This window comes from Pongo abelii, chromosome 10 (genome assembly GCF_028885655.2).
Source record: "Pongo abelii isolate AG06213 chromosome 10, NHGRI_mPonAbe1-v2.0_pri, whole genome shotgun sequence".
Lineage (NCBI taxonomy): Eukaryota > Metazoa > Chordata > Mammalia > Primates > Hominidae > Pongo > Pongo abelii.
Window position 1 is genome coordinate 47,123,932 of NC_071995.2, and position 22,299 is coordinate 47,146,230.

The 22,299-nt window shown below is 44.1% G+C and overlaps 1 protein-coding gene and 1 long non-coding RNA gene across 7 annotated transcripts in view; one reads left to right on the forward strand and one right to left on the reverse strand.

Moving 5' to 3' along the window:
- Positions 1 to 13,170: 13,170 nt before the first annotated feature.
- The window catches only part of SPATS2 (spermatogenesis associated serine rich 2), a 165,816-nt gene continuing 156,687 nt past the window's right edge, over positions 13,171 to 22,299 (forward strand). For 2 of the 6 annotated variants that reach the window (XM_024257085.3, XM_063711739.1), the window contains exons 1-2: positions 13,472 to 14,192; positions 17,905 to 17,967. The gene's annotated coding sequence lies outside the window, so the exon portion shown is untranslated. Of the gene's footprint in view, positions 14,193 to 17,904; positions 17,968 to 22,299 lie in introns of all 6 variants that reach the window. The other 4 variants (XM_024257086.3, XM_054527930.1, XM_054527931.1 and 1 more) reach the window with 4 other exon arrangements.
- Positions 16,102 to 22,296, reverse strand: LOC129049311 (uncharacterized). The gene is made up of 3 exons (XR_008512311.1): positions 22,078 to 22,296; positions 19,363 to 19,437; positions 16,102 to 16,498 (listed from the first exon to the last, which is right to left on the reverse strand). It is a non-coding gene; the product is annotated as an uncharacterized LOC129049311 (long non-coding RNA).

The window sequence follows — 22,299 nt, forward strand, 5'->3', positions numbered from 1 at the left end:
TCAAGACCAGCCTGGGCAACATGGCAAAACTCCGTCTCTACAAAAAGTACAAAAATGTGCCAGGTGTTGTGGGGTGCGCCTGTAGTTCCAGCTAAGGAGGCTGAGATCGGGAGGATCACTTGAACCCAAAAAGTGGAGGCTGCAGTGAGCTGAGATTGTACCACTACACTCTAGCCTGAGTGACACAGTGACAGCCTGTCTCAAAAATACAAAAATAAATAAATAAATAAAGTGGAATTATGTTGACGACTGTTCTCTCTCTCTCTTTTTTTTTTTTTTGAGATGGAGTCTTGCTCTGTCACTCAGGCTGGATCTGATCTTGGCTTACTGCAACCTCTGCCTCCTGGGTTCAAGCAATTCTCCTGCCTTAGCCTCTCGAGTAGCTGGGATTACAGGCACCTGCCACCACACCCAGCTAATTTTTGTATTTTTAGTAGAGATGGGGTTTCACCATGTTGGCCAGGATGGTCTCAATCTCTTGACCTCATGATCCGCCCGCCTTGGCCTCCCAAAGTGCTGGGATTACAGGCATGGGCCACCATACCTGGCTACTGTTCTCAAATTTTATTATGGAGTTGTTTTTTTTTTTTTTTTTTTTTTTTTACAAAATATGGATATATTTTAATTTACTCGAATGGGAACTACTGATAAGCAGTTCTTATTTTTCCAGCATGAGCAAGGCTACAATAAATATCTTTGAATATATGTACTGATGCTTTTTGTTTTTTGTTGAAGCTATATCCCAATAAGTGATAAGTAGGGTCAAACAGAGGACATGTTTTTTACAATTTTGATTGATATCATATTGGGCCAAGCATGGTGGCTCAGGCCTGGCATCCCAGCACTTTGGGAGGCTGAGGTGGGAGGATAGCTTGAGCTCAGGAGTTCAAGACCAGCTTGGGCAACCTAGTGAGACCTCATCTCTACTAAAAAAACAAAACAAACAAACACAAAATTAGCTAGGTGTGGTGGCATGTGCCAATAGTCCCAGCTAGTTGGGAGGCTGAGGTGGAAAGATTGCTTGATCCAGGGAGATTGAGGCTACAGTGAGCTATGATGGTATCACTACACTCCATCCTGGGCAACACAGCAAGACCCTGCCTCAAACAAATGTATTTGGTTGATATTGTATCAGATTTCTTCTGAAAAACATTTTAACAGTTTAGACTTTCACCAAGTGCAAGAAACTGGCATTTTCTTTGTAACTGGCCTGGAATGTTACCACTCTTGTAAACTTTTGTCAAGATAATCGTGAGAAATAGTATCTAATTACTTTAATTTGCATTTCCCTGACTCCTAATGAAGTTCAGCATCTCTTCAAATCTTTATTGGGCATTTGGATTTTCTCTTCAGTGAATTGCTTCGTCATATTCTCTATTTATTCTAAAGTTGTGTTCCTATTTGTTGCTCTCAAATCTAGTTTGGTGGAATGCTTGCATGTTAGAAACCTTAACCCTCATAATATGTGTTGTAGATACTTTTCCCTCGCCTATGACTTGTCTTTCATCCTTGAGCATGAGTTTTAGAGTCAGAAGAACCAACAGTAGGATTTGAATCAGGTTGCATTATTTTCTAGTTGTCGTATTTTTTATTTCTTCAGCCTCTTAGAATCTTTGTTTCCTTTAAAATTGAGATAATAGCATCTACTTTATTCAAAAAAATTTTTTTGGCCGGGCGCAGTGGCTCACGCTTGTAATCCTAGCATTTTGGGAGGCCAAGGCAGGCGGATCACCTGAGGTCAGGAGTTTGAGACCAGCTTGGCCAACATGGTGAAAACCCATCTCTACTAAAAATACAAAAATTAGCCAGGTATGGCGGTTCATGACCGTAATCCCAAGTACTCAGGAGGCTGAGGCAGGAGAATCACTTGAACCCGGGAGGCAGAGATGAGGTAGTGAGCTGAGATCGCACCACTGCACTCCAGCCTGAGTGGCAGGGCAAGACTCTGTCTCAAAAAAAAATTTTTTTTTCATTTATTTATTTATTGAGACAGGGTCTTGCTTTGTTGCCCAAGCTGGAGTTTAGTGGGGTGATCACAGCTCACTGCAGCCTGGAACTCCTGGGCCCAAGTGATCCTCCTGCCTCAACCTCCCAAGTAGCTGGGACTACAGACAGGCACCACCATACCTGGCTTTTCTTTTTTTTTTTTTTTGTAGAGATGGGATCTTGCCATGTTGCCCAACTTGGTCTCTAACTTCTAGTTTCAACCTACCCTCCTCTTTGGCCTACCAAAGTGCGGGGATTACAGGTATGAGCCAAGTATCTACTTTAAAAGGGTTGCTGTGGCCAGGCGTGGTGGCTCACACCTGTAATCTCAGCACTCTGGGAGGCTGAGGTGGGTGGATCACCTAAGGTCAGGAGTTTGAGACCAGCCTGGCCAATATGGTGAAACCCTTTCTCTACTAAAAATACAAAAAATTAGCCGGGCGTGGTGGCACATGCCTGTAATCCCAGCTACTCAGGAGGCTGAGGCAGGATAATCACTTGAACCCAGGAGGTGGAGGTTGCAGTGAGCTGAGACCACGCCACTACACACCAGCCTGGGTGACAGAGTGAGACTCCATTTCAAAAAATAAAAAACACAAAAAATACAAAAATGAGCCGGGCATGGTGGCAGACGCCTGTAGTCCCAACTACTCTGGAGGCTGAGTGGGGAGAATCACTTGAACCCAGGGGGCGGAGGTTACAGTGAGCCAAGATGGTGCCTCTGCACTCCAGCCTGGGCAACAGAGTGAGATTCCATCTCGGGAAAAAAAAAAAAAAAGAAAAAAGAAAAGGTGGCTGCCCAGAAGGTCAATTATGAGTGAGTCGTGATTGCACCCCTGCACTCCAGCCTGGGCAACAGAGTGAGACACGGTCTGAAATAAATAAATAAATAAACAAAATAAAAACAAATAAGTAAATGAAATTAAAACAAAACCCAAAATACGGTCTTAAAAAAAGGACATTTAGTAAAATAATAGGAAATCTAAGACATTAACAAGTGAGTCTTCTTTATTTTCTACCTTAGTTGATTTAACGAAATCCAGTGATTTCATATTCTCCCATTTGCACAGATCAAAAATTCATAGATACTTTGAAGAGTTGGAAGGGAATTGAGAAGGCCTGTATCCCAAGCAACTATACAGTACAGAATCTTGGGAAAAGCTTGCCTTAGAGATGACCATTTTGGGTTTTGCTTGAATTGGAAATCTTCTACCTGTCTCACCTTTCAGACATCCTTAATTGTTCCCTAAATTGTTTCCTAAATTTGCTTCCTTGTAATGTCTTTCTGGACCTGCCATCTCTTGCTACAAAGAACAAAAACAAAAAACCAAAAACCATTTCTTGATGAGATTCTGCCCTTCATCTCCTATCTCTCTAAATCTTCCATTTGCCGCATTTACCGTCACCTCGTTTAAGGAGGAGGCACTGTAGTCCGAGTGAGGAGGGATGAAGAGGTGAAGAGATGGGTCTCTACTTCTACCTCTTGCATTGACCATACTGGTGACTTTGGGTGAGCCACTTTTCCACTAGGGCCTCCGTTTCTTTCTTGTCAGGTGAGGGAGATGGACTTAGATGACGTAGATGATTTTTTTTTTTTTTGGAGACGGAATCTGCTTTGTTGCACAGTCATAGCTCACTGCAGCCTTTACCTCCTGGGCTCAAGCGATCCTCTCACCTTGGCCTCCCAAAGTGTTGGGATTACAGGCATGAACTACTGACCCCAGCCTAGATGACCTTTAAGCTTGCTTTCAGCCTGCATTCTGGAGTTCTTAGCTTTTCAGCTGAGGCTTGTATTAAATGGTTTGATTTGTCATCTTGTGTCTGCCCCCTTGTGGACATTGTTTTGGGAAGAAAATAAAATATTTAATTGCTTGAAGAACAATATAATGACCATCTCACCCTCCAAAAATTCACTTGCATCACACTGTTTTTCAATTATTCATGTTCACTTCTAGTCCTCGTTCATAAATGTACATCATTTTACATGGTTGATTCATATCAGGGACATAATTTTGTACTTTTCCCCACTCCCTGATAATGATGTTTTTACAGTAAAATATAAAAATGCTTGTGATTCAATAAGCTTTTAAAATATTACTATACTTTGTTATTATATATATTTGAGATCTAATTCATATAGCATAACTTCACCCTTTAAAAGTGTACAATTCAGTGGTTTCTGATAGATTCACAAGGTTGTATAATCATCACCTCTATTTAATTCCAGAATGTTTTACCACCCCAAAAAGAAACTCCATACTCATTAGCAATCACTCTCCGTTTCCTCCTCCTCCTAGCCTCTGCAATCACTGATCTTCTTTCTGTCTCTAGATTTGCCTATCCTGGACATTTTATTTAAATGGCATCACACAATATGTTGTCCTTTGTGTGTGTCTGGCTTCTTTCATTGAACATAATGTTTCCAAGATTCAAATATGGGCCGGGTGTGGTGGCTCATGCCTGTAATCCCAGCAGTTTGGGTAGCCGAGGTGGGCGGATCACGAGGTCAGGAGTTTGAGACCAGCCTGACCAACATGGTGAAACCCTTTCTCTACTAAAAATACAAAAATCAGCTGGGTGTGGTGGCATGCATCTGTAGTCCCAGCTACTCAGGAGGCTGAGGCAGGAGTATCGTTTGAACCTGGGAGGCGGAGGAGGTTGCAGTGAGCTGAGATTGCGCCACCGCACTCCAGCCTGGGTGACAGAATGAGACTCTCAAAAAAGAAAAGAAAAGAAAAAAAAAGATTCAAATATGTTGAAGCATGCATTATCATTACATTTATTTTATTTTTTAATAACACACCATTATATCTTAAAGCTGTATAATATTCCCTTTTTGAGAAACATTTATGTAATGTTGTTGTAAATAATGTGGCATCAATATCTTCATGCCTCTAATTCATCTCTTCTCTTGAATTATTTCCTTAGAATAAATTCCCATGGGTGGGATTACTGGGTCAAAGGGTATGAACATTTTTTATAGCTCTTGTCAATATTGCTCTTAAATTGTGGTGCCCAGAACTACAAGCAATTCTGAGATGTGTTCAGACAGAACGGGGTACTGTGGGGCTATTACGCTCTCAAGGTCTGAACAATATATCATCCTTTAAATCCAGCAGCCTAAAAATTTATTAGCTTTTTTTGGTTGCTATGTAAGTGTGACTCATTGAGTTTATAGTCAACTGAGGCCCTTAGATCTTTTCCTAGGCACTGTGTCTTAGAGCTATGTTTGCATCTACTCTAGGACCCAGGAGGCTTTTGAGGACTCAATGACTTTAGTACTCTATGTCTTAGTTTTCTTTTCTCTTGAACAGTAGGGTGGTCCTAACAAGCTTGGAGAGGTGTGGTTTGTTGTAGTCTTAGCTAGGAACTGCAGATGGCGCTGCAAGGCTGTCACAGGGTAAAATATGTCCCTCGGCTCTCCCCTTCACTTAAAAAAAAATGTGGTAGTGGCACCTCCATAGCAGGTTCATTACCAGAGTTCAGTCCTCTCCTTTTTCTGAGAAGGAGCAAGCAACTGTGAAGTTGGATTTGGGGTGTTATTCAAGGCAAGCTCCAACTGAAGCATGCTTTTCAGTTGTCATTTAATCTCCTAGGGGAATCTAGAGCTGTCTATTTCATGTTAGAACTTTGAACACACATCTCATGCCAGTGCTTTGGCTTCTGAAGTTCACACCTTGAGAAGGTGATTTAAAATTTTTTTTCTTTTGCTTCATGTTCCCTGCAGTCTTTCTGTTAGTCATCTCAAGGGATTGAAAGTTGTTCAACTGTTTTGTTTTGTTTTTGCTAAGATGAGTTTTGAGCAATAAAGTAAAAAATTTATGTAGGGTTCCAGCTAAAGATACTTCATTTCAATAATTTGTTCTCTCTTTTCTTTCTCATTCTTCTTTTTCCCCACGTCTCATTCACCCTTTCCATAGTCCATCTGGTTATTTGCAAACTATTATGACTCTAAGCAAGGATGTTGGACTTTCTGGGTTTAAACCTCACTGACAAGTTTCAACAGAATAAAGCAGTAAAACAGTGCCCTGTATGGGAAACTTGGAAGGGAATCTTTTTTTTTTTTTTTTTTTTGAGACGGAGTTTTGCTCTTGTTGCCCAGGCTGGAGTGCAATGGCACCATCTCGGCTCACCACAATCTCCGCCTCCCGGGTTCAAGCAATTCTCCTGCCTCAGCCTCCTGAGTAGCTGGGATTACAGGCATGCACCACCACACCCAGCTAATTTTGCATTTTTAGTAGAGACAGGGTTTCTCCATCTTGGTCAGGCTGGTCTCGAACTCCCAACCTCAGGTGATCTGCCCGCCTTGCCCTCCCAAAGTGTTGGGGGATTACAGGCCACCATTCCCAGCCCAGAAGGGAATCTTTTAACCCATTCTGTGCCAGACCTCAGTCCCAATTCTGGGTTGAGAAAGGTTGTGGGGAACATCTTCTACTGGGCAGTGATTGAGTCAGCATGTGAGCCTGGCTTTGCAAGCAACACCTAAAAGGGCATTTTTCCTAGCATCAATGGCTCAGGCACCTTTCAGGTGAATTAGTACCAGAAAAGGAACGGGAGCTGGGTGTGATGATGGGCGGAGGCAGGGGGATCACTTGAGTCCGGGAGTTTGAGGCTACAGTGAATTATGATTCTGCCACTGTACTCCAACCTAGGCAACAGAGCAAGGCCCTGCTTCAAATAAATAAATAATAAATTTATTAATCTGTCTTGAGTGGGAAAAAAAAAAGACCAGGCATAGTGGCTGATGCCTATAATCCTAGCACTTTGAGAGGCTGAGGCAGGAGGATCACTTGAACCCAGTGGGGAGGATTGCTTGAGTTTGAGACCAGCCTGGGCAACATAGGGAGACACTATCTCTATAAAAAAAAAAAATTAGCCAGGCCTGGTAGCTCACACCTGTAGTCCAAGCCACTGGGAAGGCTGCAGTGAGAGGACCAGTTGAGCCTGGGAGCTGGAGGCTGCAGTGAGCAATGATCCCACCACTGCACTCCAACCTGGGCAACAGAGAACCCTGTCTCTTAAAAAAAAAAAAAAAAAAGGAATGGGGCTTGGTGCCGGTGACTCACGCCTGTAATCCCAGCACTTTGGGAGGCCGAAGCGGGTGGATCACGAGGTCAAGAGATCGAGACCATCCTGGCCAACATGTGAAACCCCGTCTCTACTAAAACTTCAAAAAAATTAGCTGGGCATGGTGGCGCACCTGTAGTCCCAGCTACTCGGGAGGCTGAGGCAGGAGAATCTCTTGAACCCAGGAGGTGGAGGTTGCCGTGAGCTGAGATCGCGCCACTGCACTCCAGCCTGGGTGACAATGCAAGACTCTGTCTCAAAAAAAAAAAAGAATGGGAAGGGGTTGTGGGACATAAAACGTCTTTGGTTCAGGTGTTTCCCAGTCACAGATCTGAGGGCCATTGAGGCTTGTTTTACTCCCCCACCCCTTATTCCATATCCTTACCCACTTTAGACGTGGTTTGTCTTGCTTTTTCCTCCCTTTCCCTCCCATGAACCACAGAAGAGAGTGTACGTTTGATATTCAGTAAATTTGATATTCAGTGCCTGCAAACTCACTTCGTCTTAGCAGTTGACTTTTCTTGCACAGCCAAGATGACTGATCATTTCAGACCCATCTCCCTTCAGGCTCTAATTCTTCTCCAACAATGTGTTTCTTGTTTCGATATTTCTGCCTTTGGTTGATGTTCTTCTTCTTTCCTATAATTATTTTTCCTCTCTGCTAAATCTTTTTTTTTTTTTTTTTGAGATGGAGTTTCACTCTTGCCCAGGCTGGAGTGCAGTGGTATGATCTTGGCTCACTGCAGCCTCTGCCTCCCGGGTTCAAGTGATTCTTGTGCCTCAGCCTCACGAGTAGCTGGGATTATAGGCGCCTGCCACCACGCCAGGCTAATATATTTGTATTTTTAGCAAAGACAGGATTTCATCATGTTGGCCAGGCTGGTCTCGAACTCCTGACCTCAGGTGACCCACCGGCCTCGGCCTCCCAAAGTGCTGGGATTACAGGCATTAACCACCACGCCTAGCCCTGCTAATACAAATCTTTACACTTCTTTTATGACCTAGCTTAAGGTTTATCCCTAAATGATGCCTTCGCTGATTAATTCCACCTCTAGTAATCTTTGCCCTTTGAATTCCTTCTGTATTCCCATCTAGTTTGTACTGTTCTATCAATAAGTTTCTCGCATGTTGCCATATAAATTGTTCTCTGTCTCATGTTTGCAAGTCTTCTCTTCTTAACTATACCAAAGCTGCTTGAGGGCAAGTGACTGTGTCTTCTCCTAATGTAAATAGCAGGACATTTATTAAATGTGCAACCTAGGTAAATTATTGAAAAATTTTGAGCTTCAGTTTCCTCATTTGTTACATGAGGACAATGATGCCTGCACCACACAAGGTTCAGACAATCAAATGAGATAATGTATACAGAGTGCTTTATGAAGTATAAAACATTTGACAGAAGTGAAGCATACTAATTTTTAAAAATGGTGACAGAATCTATAAATGAAAGATAATTTAAAAACTTAATAAAATAACTTAGAGTACAGCAATATTAGTTACATATCTTACACATAGGACAAATTCAGAAAATATCAAATTCAAGTCTTAATGAACCTGCAAGGCTCACATTGAACTGAATGTTTCAGATCTGAGTTTTGGGTCCAGCATTGCCAATAATTTTGTGATGTAACACTTCAACCTTTGATAGTTTAAGGCCTTTCCCAACTTTAAATATCTGATACACAAGTGAACATTTGGGTATGTTAGCCTTGTCTTTGGGCCTCAGTTTTGTTATCTGTAAAATGGGAAATCTGACCTAATTAAACCATTTTAATTGAACTTTATACAATGGATATTCAAAGACACATTAATTCTGCAAAAAAGTCTTGGGGGTGGGGATGGGAGTGGGAAGAGCTTCCTTGGGGAAAGCTGCACAATATATAGCCTGCTCACTTCAATATGAACAAAGCATGGTACCATATTAAATATTCTGGGAAGTAAATAAACCAGTTTAACTTGATTTTAACCTGTGCTTCCCAAACTTTTTTGGACATGGAATAGTTTTCTCAGATAACATCTATTTAGTATCCCATGAAACGAATTTTCTGAGGCACACTTTGGACTGCTAACATGAATATTCTTAGGTACTAGGGTTAGTATAGGCAAAAGGAAAAGTACAATCTTATGAGCTGTTCTCTACTGGTTTTTGTGCCTGTTGTCACTTGCAGCTTCAGTCAATGGAGACTTTAAAACATTATGTTTAATTACAGTCATTGGTTATCAAGTCTCCAAGATAATAAGTTAAATTTCTGTGCATCTCAGGCTATAGTTGGCCTCTTTTTCTTCCTAATAAAAACATGGAATCTGGCAATCAATTACTTAAGATACAAAATATCAACTCAAACCAAACAAAAACATTAAAGTTCTGAAGTCAAGGATCTATTTGAAAACATATCAAATTAGGTCAGGTTAATACCTGCAGAATATATCTGCCAAGGTGAAGCTTATGTCATGATTTCTCTCTAATTCTAGTTCTGGCACTTGATCATTAAGTAATCTGGGATAAATTAATTTCGTAAGGCTGAACAGAGACCAATGGATCTCATTTGAAAATGATCTTTTTCTTTTTTAACCCTTAACGTCTATGCTAAACATTTCAGAAATTTGGTTATTTTTGTGTTTTCTTCAGAGTAGGTCACAAATATTATATTTTGCATTTATTGCAGCATTTATTTTCCTCCAAAATAATTTATACATGCACTTTGAACAATTTGCAATTATTTCAAGGCAGGTGACGATAAATGTTTTATTGTGAAGTAAAACATACACAGTAGGCCGGGCGCGGTGGCTCATGCCTGTAATCCCAGCACTTTGGGAGGCCGAGGCAGGTGGATCACCTGAGGTCGGGAGTTCGAGACCAGTCTGACGAACATGGAGAAACCCTGTCTCTACCGAAAATACAAAATTAGCCGGGCGGGGTGGCGCATGCCTGTAATCCTAGCTACTCGGGAGGCTGAGGTGGGAGAATCGCTTGAACCCAGGAGGTGGAGGTTGTGGTGCGCTGAGATCATGCCATTGAACTCCAGCCTGGGCAACAAGAGTGAAACTCTGTCTCAAAAAAAATACATAAATAAACATACACAGTAGAAAATGTATGTGCATTATAAAGAACAAAAATAGGCCGGGCCTGGTGAAGCCTGTAATCTCAGCACTTTGGGAGGCTGAGGCGGTTGGATCATCTAAGGTCAGGAGTTTGAGACCAGACTGGCCAACATGGTATAAACCCCATCTCTACTAAAAATACAAAAATTAGCTGGGCTTGGTGGCAGGCGCCTGTAATCCCAGCTACTTGGGATGTTGAGAGAGGACGATTGCTTGCACCCGGGAGGCGGACGTTGCAGTAGGCTGAGATTGGGTCACTGGACTCCAGCGTGGGCGACGAGAGCAAAACTCCGTCTCAAAAACAACAACAACATTAATATTTGCAACCCAGGTCAAAAAATATTTTTGAAACATCTGTTCAATGTCCCTTTAGAGAGGTTGAGTGCTACATGGAGAAAGGGCAAAGGTGGGTCATGAGTTGCAGTACCCCTTTTGCAAACCCCACTCAGCAAGCCATATGCTAAAGCAACCTGCCCTCCTTGGAGGAGAGATATTTTGTGAGTAAAATCCTTGTGAGGAGGTCATGTCTACTACCACCCCAGGGACTTAACAAAATGTCCCTTCCAACCACACCCCAAACTTTCCCTTGGAAGAGACTTGTTAAATACAATATTCTCCATCTTGTTAGATTTCCAGTGATGTTTTAACAGCTCTTATACCCTAGGGTGCTCCTTAATCTACCTCCCTTCTCTTGGAGAAGGCTATCCACATATACAAAGTCTCTCGGGTGTGGTGGCTCACGCCTGTAATCCCAGTGCTTTGGGAAGCCCAGGAGGGAGGGTCATTTGAGGCCAGGAGTTCAAGACCAGCCTGGGCAATGTGGTGAGACACCCATCTCTACAAAAAATTTAAAAATTAGCTGGGTGTGGAGGCCGGCGCCATAGTCCTAGCTACTCGGGAGGCCGACGGGGAGGATCCCTTGAACCCAGGAATTCAAGGTTACAGTGAGCTATGATTGTGCCACTATACTCAAGCCTGGGCAACAGAGGGAGACCCTGTCTCCAAAACAAACAAAAAAGTCTCTCCTATTAGATCAGGGAACCTCTTGGGAGAGGCATCATGTCTTCCCCACAACAGACTACAACGTTATTAAGAATGGGAAGTTTTTTTATTTGATAAGGTCTCATTCTGTTGCCCAGGCTGGAGTGCAGTGGTGTGATCACAGCTCACTGCAGCCTTGACCTCCTGGGCTCAAGGAATCCTCCTACCTCAGCCTCCTGGGCAGCTGGGACAACAAGCACAAGCCACCTCAGCCAGCTAATTTATTTTTTGTAGAGACAGGGTCTCCCTATGTTGCCCAGGCTAATCTCAAACCCCTGGGCTCAAGTGATCCACCTCAGCCTCTCAAAGTTTTGGGATTACAGGCATGAGCTACCGAACCTGGCCAAGAATGGGGACTTTATTTTCCATCCAAAAAACTTGTATTGGCTTTGCAGCAGCAACAGGCCCTATAATGAAGGCATTTCCTGAACTGAGTGACTTTTGGTGAGCGAAACCAGTCTTTGTGGAATAGGACACAAGGCTCGCATCCCACACCTCATGATGAAGTTTTCCATTTACCAGGGTCATATCATCCTGTTCCTACTCTGTATGGGAAGGAAGGGGAATTGTGGAAGAATTAGTCACTCATTCCTTTCTGTTCCTAAACCACTTTGTACTTTTCTGCTTCAACACTATGTTATTATAGTCATTTAATAACTTATATTTATTTTTTGTAGAGATGGGGGATCTCGTTATGTTGCTCAGGCTGGTCTCAAACTCCTGGGCTCAAGCAATCCTCCCACCTTGGCCTCTCAAAGTGTTGGGATTACAGCCATAAGCTGCTGCAGTTGGCCTATTTAATAACTGTATCCTCCTTTGCAACTGGATACTCTCCTTGGAGTAATGATATTTTTTAATTCTTCTTTGTAAATGTCCAAATACCTAGAACAATACCCACCATCATTGAGTAGGTGCCAATTTAGTGAATGAAAAGAAAGCAGACATTTGGATAATTTGCTTCTATTTGAATTTTTGAATGAAGATGCAATAGTAAGGAACATATAGTCCAGTGCCCTACCTAGCTGGATGACTTAGTCTTCTGCTTATCTAGATCAGTAAATCATATGGTTGGAGTAGATGAGACATTATTTACCAGAGGTCATCGGACTCCAGGGGATTTTTGAGCCCTTACTTCAAGCAAAGTCAAAAACCACAAGAATCAGATGGCTTGGCAAAGCTCTACTATACCACTCAGTTACATGTACTGTGATAGCAATAACATACATGGAAACCAAAATGACATGTGCCTGTGGTGTCTAGCTATACACTGACACACACTCTTCAGCTTGTTGGTGCCTTTTCAGAGCCCCTTTGCTTGGCCTCAAAAGGTAAGATCAGGACAAATTCTAATATATATATATATTTTGAGACGGAGGGTGGAGTGCAGTGGTGCAATCCCGGCTCACTGCAACCTCTGCCTCCTGGGTTCAGGTTATTCTCCTGCCTCAGCCTCCCGAGTAGCTGAGATTACAGGCGTGTACCACCACATCCGGCTAATTTTTGTATTTTTAGTAGAGACGGGGGTTTCACTGTTAGCCAGGCTGGTCTCGAACTCCTGACCTCAAGTGATCCGCCCCCCTCGGCCTCTCAGAAGTGCTGGGATTACAGACGTGAGCCACCGCGCAAGGCCCCAGATTCTAATAAATATTTTCAATGCTGACTGTCTAAATCCCTCTGGCCCCTCTTAATAGACCCCTGACCAGTTGACAGTGAGGTAAGTGCTTCATGCATGCAGAAAGATGCACAAATACTAGTTAGTTCCAGCACCAGGAAGGTTGGGAGTCTGGCGTCGAAGACAGAGTATTTAACAGAAAAGATTCGAAGGGCGGCGGGACAGACTACCGCCGCGTAGAGGGGCTATGCTGACAACTGGATAGATTAGAAACCCGACTGACGAGGAACTGACTTGGGGAGCGTGCCGGGCGGAAATCGCCAGGGCAGAGAACCCTATTAGCTCCCGAGGTCATTCTTCCCGCGCCCCCACCGGCCTCTGCGCACTCTCAGGAAGCAGAGCGACCGCGCGGTCCGGAGGCCCCAGCGTTTCCCGCCGTTGGCGACGCTGAAATTGCCTTTTGGAACAAAACTTGGGTCGGGAAGGAAGCGAAGGGGAAAGCGGTGTGAAGTCCTCGGTACGGAAGAGTGAGCGGTGCTGTACCGGGCGGCCCGAGAAAAAGCTTCCCAACCCGGACATTGAGCAAAAGCCGCGCGCTCGACTCCCATCGCGGCGCCCGCGTTCGGCCACCTCCGGGGGAGTTTCGGCTCTTTCCGTCAGTTCAGCTCGGGCCCTCCATTCCCGGCGCGCGCCGGGTCCCTACCCGATGCCGGCGGGTATGAGCTGTGCTGCACGCGGACGCGAGCTCGAGTCCCACCCGTTTTCCCCTTCCATCTAGTTTGTCCCCGACCCGCTCCCCGAGTCTCTTCCCTTCCCCGGTAATTCCCAGTCTCCGGTGGCGCGCGAGCCTGCGGACGGTACGAGACGCGAGGAACCGGGCCCCGAGAAGAGCGGTAATCCGACCGGTCGGAGCCCACCTCTCGCCGCCCCGCGCCTCTCCCCGATCCTCTCGGTCTCCGGTGCGCGGGCCGTCTCGCCGCTCGAGCCGCGTTCGCGCACCCGTTGGCTGCCACAGCCTCGAGCTTGGCGCGCCGGATTCGCGCCGGCGCGAGTACGCGCCCTGAGCTCTGGCTGGCTGGCTGGCGCGCACGCGCCCGAGAGGGCTCAGGGGCGGGGCGAGCCGCTGCCCCGGCGAGGGTCGGGGTGATCTGCTGGAGCTCCGGCCGCAGCCTGCAGTCCGGCCTAGGAGAGAAGCCGGGAGGCGGCTGTGGGGGCGGGGCGGCGTCCGGCTCTGAGAGAGCTGGGGGAGGAGCGCGGCGGCGACGGCGGCGGTGGCTCTAGAAGGGGAGGCGGAGTATCTCCTTTCCTCTTCTCAGACCCGGGAGCGTCCCGGACGCGGAGCCCGGAGCTGGGGCGACGAGGCGATTGCGGGGGCCTGGGCTAGGTGAGGCTGAGGGTGTTGGGTGGCGGGGTTGACGGGGGCTCAGAGGGGCGCCGAGGTGCGGGGAGCAGGTTGAGGGAGGAAAAAGGGGGAGGGGGTAGTTGGGGGCGGGGGGACGGAAAGGAGGGGGATGTGAGCCCGTAGAGGCCCGAAGTGCCCAGAGGGTGGAAGGTTCCTGGGGTATGTGGGGCGGGTGAAACACCCGCGTCCGAGTTGGGGAGTTTCCAGAGGGATAGGCCGGGGAAACAATAGAGTGTGGGGGGGGACTCTGGCGTGAGCTGGCGTGAGCGTGTGTGGGGTATTGGATTTTAAGAAACAACGAGCGAGGTAGAATGAAATAATAGAATCATTTGGGATGAGAATACAATGAATTGGGAATGCAGTGGGGATGCGTAAGGTCACCTCCGTGGGTGTGCGAGGTCCTTAGCATTCGGGGGCAATAATGAGATTTGAAAATAAGGGATAGAAGGGCGTTCTTGGAATTGAAGGGGGAGACGGAATGGAAAATAAGGCGAAGAGAGGCAGAGACATAAATAGATGTGGTTAGGACTTGGATTAAAGCAGAAAGGTAGATTCAGTCAGTTTTGGACTAGACTGATATTTTTCTCATAATTCATCCAGAATGATTAGGTTCTTTTAGAAAGTGGATCTTTCTCAAGCTTGTCCTTCTGCTAAGGAGTACAAGCCGTTCTTTAAATAATTTGATTATCGCTTCTCCATTTTATTGATAAAACATGCCTGTGATATTTACTTCCCCTCTGTTTAGCAGGCTACTGTTCGTAATTTACCTATGGTTAATGAAGCAGGAGAGGACAGATCACCAAAAATATCTTGCTTTGAGTTAGGTCAGTGATAATGCAGAGTTCAGTGTTTTGGAGAGAACCAAAAGCTTGGTTGTTTGTTTTCAGTTTGACCAAAAGGTGATGGATAAAATTAAGTTATCTGTACTTTGTTAGAATTGCAGTTTCTCACTGAGAAATGTTCATGTACCATCTGCTACTGGTTTTATGTTTGTGGGAGAGACTTGGGGTTCTGCCTTAAATTATTTCTTGATGTTAACTTCAAATACTCAGGCTGCCTCATACCCTCCAGTTTCAATTAAGGTGATTTGGGAATATTGTGGAAGAGTATCTCTGGGATTATGATCTTTGCATTTCCTTAATATTTGGATTTCCAGACCGAATTTGTGATTGTACTAGATAGAAAATTGCTGATTTTGAAATTGTAATGACCATTGTGTGCTCATAAGTAGTCCATGTTAAGCCTTTTATTTGTTGGGCATTAAGTTTTGCTGACTCATCCAAGATTTATGGACATTAATCAGTTTATATTTCTCAGCTAGGTCTTGAATGGTAGCATTTAGGTTACTTTACAAAGGTACAAAAATAATGATTTAAATTGTACTTTTCTTAGATGTTATGAAAATTGAACAAAGCAAGAAGTGAGTGCAGTGTTCTCATTAGTGACAACGTGCCTCTTTTTTTTTTTTTTTTTTTTTGAGATGGAGTCTTACTCTGTTGCCCAGGCTAGAGTGCAGTGGCATGATCTCGGCTCACTGCAACCTCCATCTCCCGGGTTCAAGCGACCCCAGCCTCCCAAGTAGCTGGGATTACAGGTGCCCGCCACCGCGCCCGGCTAATTTTTGTATTTTTAGTAGGGACGGGGGTTTCACCATCTTGGCCAGGCTGATCTCGAACTCTTGACCTCTTGATCCATCTGACTTGGCCTCCCAAAGTGTTGGGATTACAGGCGTGAGCCACCGCGGCCTAATGTGCCTCTTTTTTAATTGACCTCTTTCAGTGGGCTAGTCAAGGTGCTAAGATTTTTTTGTATGTATTATCTCATTTAATCCTCACAATTATTTCATATTTTGTAAATTAAGAGATTAGATAATTTACTAAGGTCACAGAGCTAGTAAATAACAAAGCTTTATTCAGACCTAGCTGTATCGGATGCCTTTTTTAAAATCTTCACTGCCTGCTTGCTCTTTCTGCTTCACCCTCATCTTGGTTATAGTAAAGCAGCATGAACTGGTTGAAACTTGGGTCTGATAACTGTGATTTAGATGAAGATTAAGTTAGTAGGCTGTAGCCTACTCTGTAGAGTTCATTGAAGGTTTACTGCTCCTGTGATTTAACAAAGCTCTGGGATCCTGATAAATAGGGCTAAAAACATCTTTTTGCTTAGGATTTGTCCTGCGACCACACTTAGTTTTCTGTTTAGTCTTGTACTGCTGAGGTACTGTGCATACGTGGCATTCTTACTTGTAGAAGTCAAGACAGCCAGTTGTGGAGTCAAACCAATTAACTCTGGAAAACAGTTGAAAACTGCTCAGTACTCAGGTGCCCTCCAAGCACCTGTTGAGCCCGCAATTGGTACTAGCATTACCTCTAAATATAGATAGGATCCTGTTAGAAACTAGGAGTGTAACAGCTAGAACTGAGGGAAACAGCCTGGGGCCTGAGGGAGGAGCCACAGGTTATGGCCAAAACATGAGCATAGCCCCTGGAGGCCGATCAGGCTAAGACAGGAGGGAATTTTCATTTGTTGAGCATTTATGTATTCCAGGCACTGAACTCAGTGTACATTATTACCTTATCTGTTAGTTGTAAGTATTATTCTCATTTTTCAGATGAGGTTCAGAAGGGCTAAAAGTAACTTACACAAAGTCACTTTATAATGGCAGTGAAGAAAGTTTGTGTATACTATTCTAAAAATTGCTGCTTTCAGTTTCCCATTGTAGGGTCACCATATTAAAGCTGAGAACTAAAAGTCACTCTTTCAGATCTACCTGGCTTCTCATGTGTGTAACTGATTATTTCTGTCTTGCTGCTTTCATTGGAAACTGGAAGGAAAAGCTTGTGTTTTTTGGATGTAATTGTTAGGAAGTACAGTCCATTCATTATATTACCAAATGACCTCTAGAATATAATTCAGCTTCCTCAGTTGCTTAGTGTATATCTGTAGCAACATGAAAATAGCATGTCCATCCCTTCTTTTCTGGGATCTTCACTTTCAACGAAGTCATCTAGACTCTGGAGGATGACAGCAAAGCTTGCCTGTTACAGACTCTTCCACTTTTCTCAATATGTTTTTGTCACAAATGTTTGACAGTTGTTCTTGGTTATTTATTTATGTTTTAGAGACAGGATCTCACTATGTTGCCCAGTCTGGTTGCCCAGTCTGGCCTCAAACTCCTGGGCTTAAAAGATCTTCCTGCCCCAGCTTCCGGAGTAGCTGGTATTGGCTAGTTTGTTTACTCCCCCGCAACCTCCTCCCACCTGCCCAGAAAGGATCTTACTCTGTCGCCCAGGCTGGAGTGCAGTGGTACAATCATGGCTCACTGTTTGACCACGCCCAGCTAACTTTTGTATTTTTTTGTAGGGTCAGGGTTTCGCTGTGTTGCCCAGGCTGGTCCCCAACTCTTGGGCTCAAGCAATCCACCTGCCTTGGCCTCCCAAAGTGTTGGGATTATAGCATGAGCCACCTCACCTGGCCTTTTTGTTTACTTAAAAAAACAATTATTGTGGTAAACTACACATAACAAAAAATTTATCGTTTTAACCATTTTTAAGTGTATGGATCAGTGGCATTAAGTACATTCACATTGCTATGCAACCATCACCACCATCCATCTTGGGAACTTTTTTATTTTCCCAGACTGAAGCTCTGCACCTATTAAACAATAATTCCTTGTTTCTCTTTCTCTACCCAGCTGCTGGCCACCAATATTCTACTTTCTGTCTCTATGAATGTGACTACCCTGGTTACCTCATATGTAAGTGGAATCATACAATATTTACTTTTTTGTGTCTGGTGTGTACCACTTAGCATATCTTCACAATTCATCCATGTTGTAGCATATGTCAGAATCTTATTCCTTTTTAAGACTGAATAATATTCCATTGTATGTACACACCACATTTTGTTTATCCCTTAATTCTCAATGGACATTTGGGTTCCTTCCACCTTTTGGCTGTTGTGAATAATGGTGCTGTGAATTTTGGTGTACAAATACTTGTTTGAGTCCCTCTGTATTGGTCCATTCTCATATTGCTGTAAAGAAATACCTGAGACTGGGTAATTTATAAAGACAAGAGGTTGAATTGGCTCATGGTTCTGCAGGCTGTACAGGAAGCATAACAGCTTCTGGGGAGGCCTTAGGAAACTTATGATCATGGCAGGAGGCAAAGGGAAAGCAGGCATGTCTAGGTGGCTGGAGCAGGAGGAAGAGAGAGAGGTGGGGGAAGTGCTACACACGTTTAAACAACTAGATCTTGTGAGAATAACCCCAGGGGACTGGTACTAACCCATTCATGAGAAACTACCCCAATGTTCCAGTCACCTCCCACCAGGCCCTACCTTCAACACTGGGGATTACAATTTGACATGAGATTTGGTGGGGACACAGGTTCAAACTATATCGCCCTCCTTTCAGTTTTTTTTTTTTTTATTTACACAGAAGTAGAATTGCTGGATCCTATGGTAATTCTATGTTTAGTGTTTTGAGTAGGCTTGGTTACTTTTATTTTTTATTTGTTTTTTTGGAGACAGTCTTGTTCTGTCACCCAGGCTGGAGTACAGTGGCACGATCTCAGTTCACTGCAACCTCTGCCTCCTGGATTTAAGCGATTTTCCTGCCTCAGCCTCCAAGTAGCTGAGACTACAGGCATGCACCACCACACCTGGCTAATTTTTGTATTTTTAGTAGAGATGAAGTTTCGCCATTTTGACCAGTCTAATTTTGAACTCCTGGCCTCAAGTGATCCACCCGCCTCCGCCTCTCAAAGTGCTGAGATTACATGCGTGAACCACCGCGGCCTGCTGAGGCTTGGTTACTTTTAAGCGGTGATTTTATCATATGCTACCTGAAGGTAGCACTTGATGGTGCTTTCTCTATTGACTTTTTCTGTATTGGTAGCAGGACACTTAGGGTGGAAATGATTCAAAAGGAAATGTTTTACCCAGTTTTCATGTATCCAGTGTGGAAGGAACCATTTGTTATATACAGTTCTTTCCAGTTATGTGCAAATATGAATGATTGTCTTAAGAATGCTTTATATGTTATGTAAAATGTGTCAACATTTTTAGTATACTTTGCTGCCTTTGATTAAAATTTAGGGTACTTTTTTCATTTAAACATGTTTTACATGAGATGCTGCTTACTGCTTACCTTCTGTATCTTCCTGCCTTCATTAAAAAAAAATTTTAGTGTCTGCTGTATGCTTTAAATATTTCAAGCAGATACCTGGAATACATAGACAGAATAGAAAGTAAAATTGGTTGAAGTCATTTGGCTCCATTTTCTCTCCCTCCTTATACAGTATGCAAGCTGTAACATAATACCAAATATAAAAGGCTGAAATAGCTGCAGTGAACTGTCTCTTTGGATGAGCCTAGCCTCTCATTTCATTTTCTGGTGTGTGTGTGTGTGTGTGTGTGTGTGTGTGTGTGTGATGGAATTTTGCTTTTGTCACCCAGGCCGGAGTGCAATGGCGTGATCTCAGCTCACCACAACCTCCGCCTCCCGGGTTCAAGCGATTCTCCTGCCTCAGCCTCCTGAGTAGCTGGGATTACAGGCAAGTGCCACCACGCCCAGTTAATTTTTTGTATTTTTAGGTAGGGAGGGGGTTTCTTCATGTTGGTCAGGCTGGTCTTGAATTCCTGACCTCAGGTGATCCGACCACCTCGGCCTCCCAAAGTGCTGGGATTACATGATTGAGCCACTGCGCCCAGCCTCACATTGCGTTTTCTAAATGTTACATGGAAGTTAATTATCCCTGCATCTTGCTTCATGATATTATTGGGTGACATAGTTACTTCAGGCTCATATGCCATTTTCTGGGGGCCTTTTAGGAGACTTTGTGAGCCCACACTTACTTTGGAGGTGGTCTGTCTGAAACCCAGTCCAATTGCCATTCAGTTGAATTGATTCTGAAATATTTCTAAAGATTTGACATTTGTTGGGGGCTGGGCATGGTGGGAGGCCACTTTGACCTCAGTCCTAGCACTTTGAGAGTCCAAGGTGGGAGGATTACTTCAGACCAGGAGTTTGAGACCAGCAACATAGCGAGACCCTGTCTCTACAAACAATTAAAAAATTAGAGCTGGGCATGGTGGCTCATGCCTGTAATCCCAGCACTTTAGGAGGCCAAGGTGGGTGGATCACGAGGTCGGGAGTTCTAGACCTGCCTGGTCAATATGGTGAAACCCTGTCTCTAATAAAAATACAAAAATTGGCCGAGCGTGGTGGCATGCACCTGTAGTCCCAGCTACTTGGGAGGCTAAGGCAGAAGAATTGCTTGAACCCAGGAGGCAGAGGTTGCAGTGAGCCAAGATTGTGCCACTGTACTCCAGCCTAGGCGACAGTGCGAGATTCCATCTCTAAATAAATAAATAAATTAGCTGGTCGTAGTGGCTGGCGCCTGTAGTCATAGCTATTCTGGGGAGGCTGGGGCAAAAGGATTGCTTGAGCCCAAGAGTTTGAGATTGTAGTGAGCTATGATCATGTCACTGCACTCCAACCTAAACAACAGAGACCCTGTCTCTAAACAATTAAAAAAAAATTGTGAAGTTTATAAATGTGTTATTATTTTTTAATTTTTATTTTTTTTGGAGATAGGGTCTTGCTCTGTCACCCAGGCTGGAGTGCACTGGTGCCATCATAGTTCTCTGCATCCTTGAACTCCTTGAACTCAAGTGATTCTGTCACCTCAGCCTTAGTAGCTAGGACTACAGGCACACACCATGGCACTCAGCTAGTTTTAAAATTGTTTGTAGAGACAGGGTCTTGCTTTGTTGCCCAGGCTGGTCTTGAACTTCTGGGTTCAAGTGATCCTCCTGCCTTGGCCTTCCAAAGTGCTGGGATTACAGGTGTGAGCCACAGTGCCCAGCTCACTTTATTATCTTTAGTCACTGATATTAAGGATAGGCCAGAGGCCAGTATTTACTCTCCCATGTTCACATCTACCATGGCAGCCTATAGGAATGGGTTCCTGAAATATATACCATCTTCTATACAGATTCTTCAGTAGTTGCAGGCCCTTGAAACATTCTGCAGGGTCTGAGGATATAGACGTTACTTAAAGGTAACTTCTGCAGCTATTGTCCTATGACTAATTTGTGGTTAAGACATAAATTGAAGGCTGGGCATGGTGGCTCATGCCTGTAATCCCAGCACTTTGGGAGGCCGAGGCAGGCAGATCACTTAAGGTCAGGAGTTCAAGACGGGCCTGGCCAACATGGCAAAACCTCATCTCTACTAAAAATACAAAAATTAGCCGGGTGTGTTGGTGCATGCCTGTAATCCCAGTTACTCAGGAGGCTGAGGCAGGAGAATCACTTGAACCTGGCAGGCGGAGATTGCAGTGGGCTGAGATTGTGCCACTGCATTCCAGCCTGGGAAACAGCGAGGATCTGTCTTAAAAAAAAAAAAAAAAAGACATAGGTTGATTGGAAGTTTTGGGGGATCTCCAAGGGTTACACAGGGATTCTTATCAGTCCAAATCCTATAATAAATAACCTTGGATTGCTGGTAAGAAGGATGATTTTTACATTACTTAATTAGCAAGATGTATGATTACAAGTTATGTAGTGTGTATGTGTGGGTGTGGGTGTGTGTGTGTGGTGGTAGTGGTCTTTAGAATTTGCTAAAGGGTATTAGGACGGAGGAGAAGGATGTTTGTGATGAGGCCATTATATGATTGTGAATGAGCCAGGATAGATAAGTAAATATCTTTTGTACTTGAAGATGCTGCCAATGATATTACTTCTTACTGACCTGGATAGGACTGAAAAAGAATTTGTAAAAGCTGCAGTCTTTCCTATTTTAAATAACTTGCTTTTGTTTTAAGGCTACCCTCTGTAGTTGAGCAGTACTTTTCCTTACCTTATCCACTTGGTCTCTGATCATAGTATGTCAGTGTGGTTAGCCCACTGCTGGCTCTTCCTGGCCTACTGTTAAAAATGATTCAAAATGTACGTTAGTGTGTGGCAGAAGTGACTCTTCTGCTTACCTTGTTTGGATATCTAGTTACATTTTTATAGTAAATTGCTCTTGTAATCTATCTGCATGTCCTGCAGGAGCCTTTTGTATAGCATGCCTTCGTGA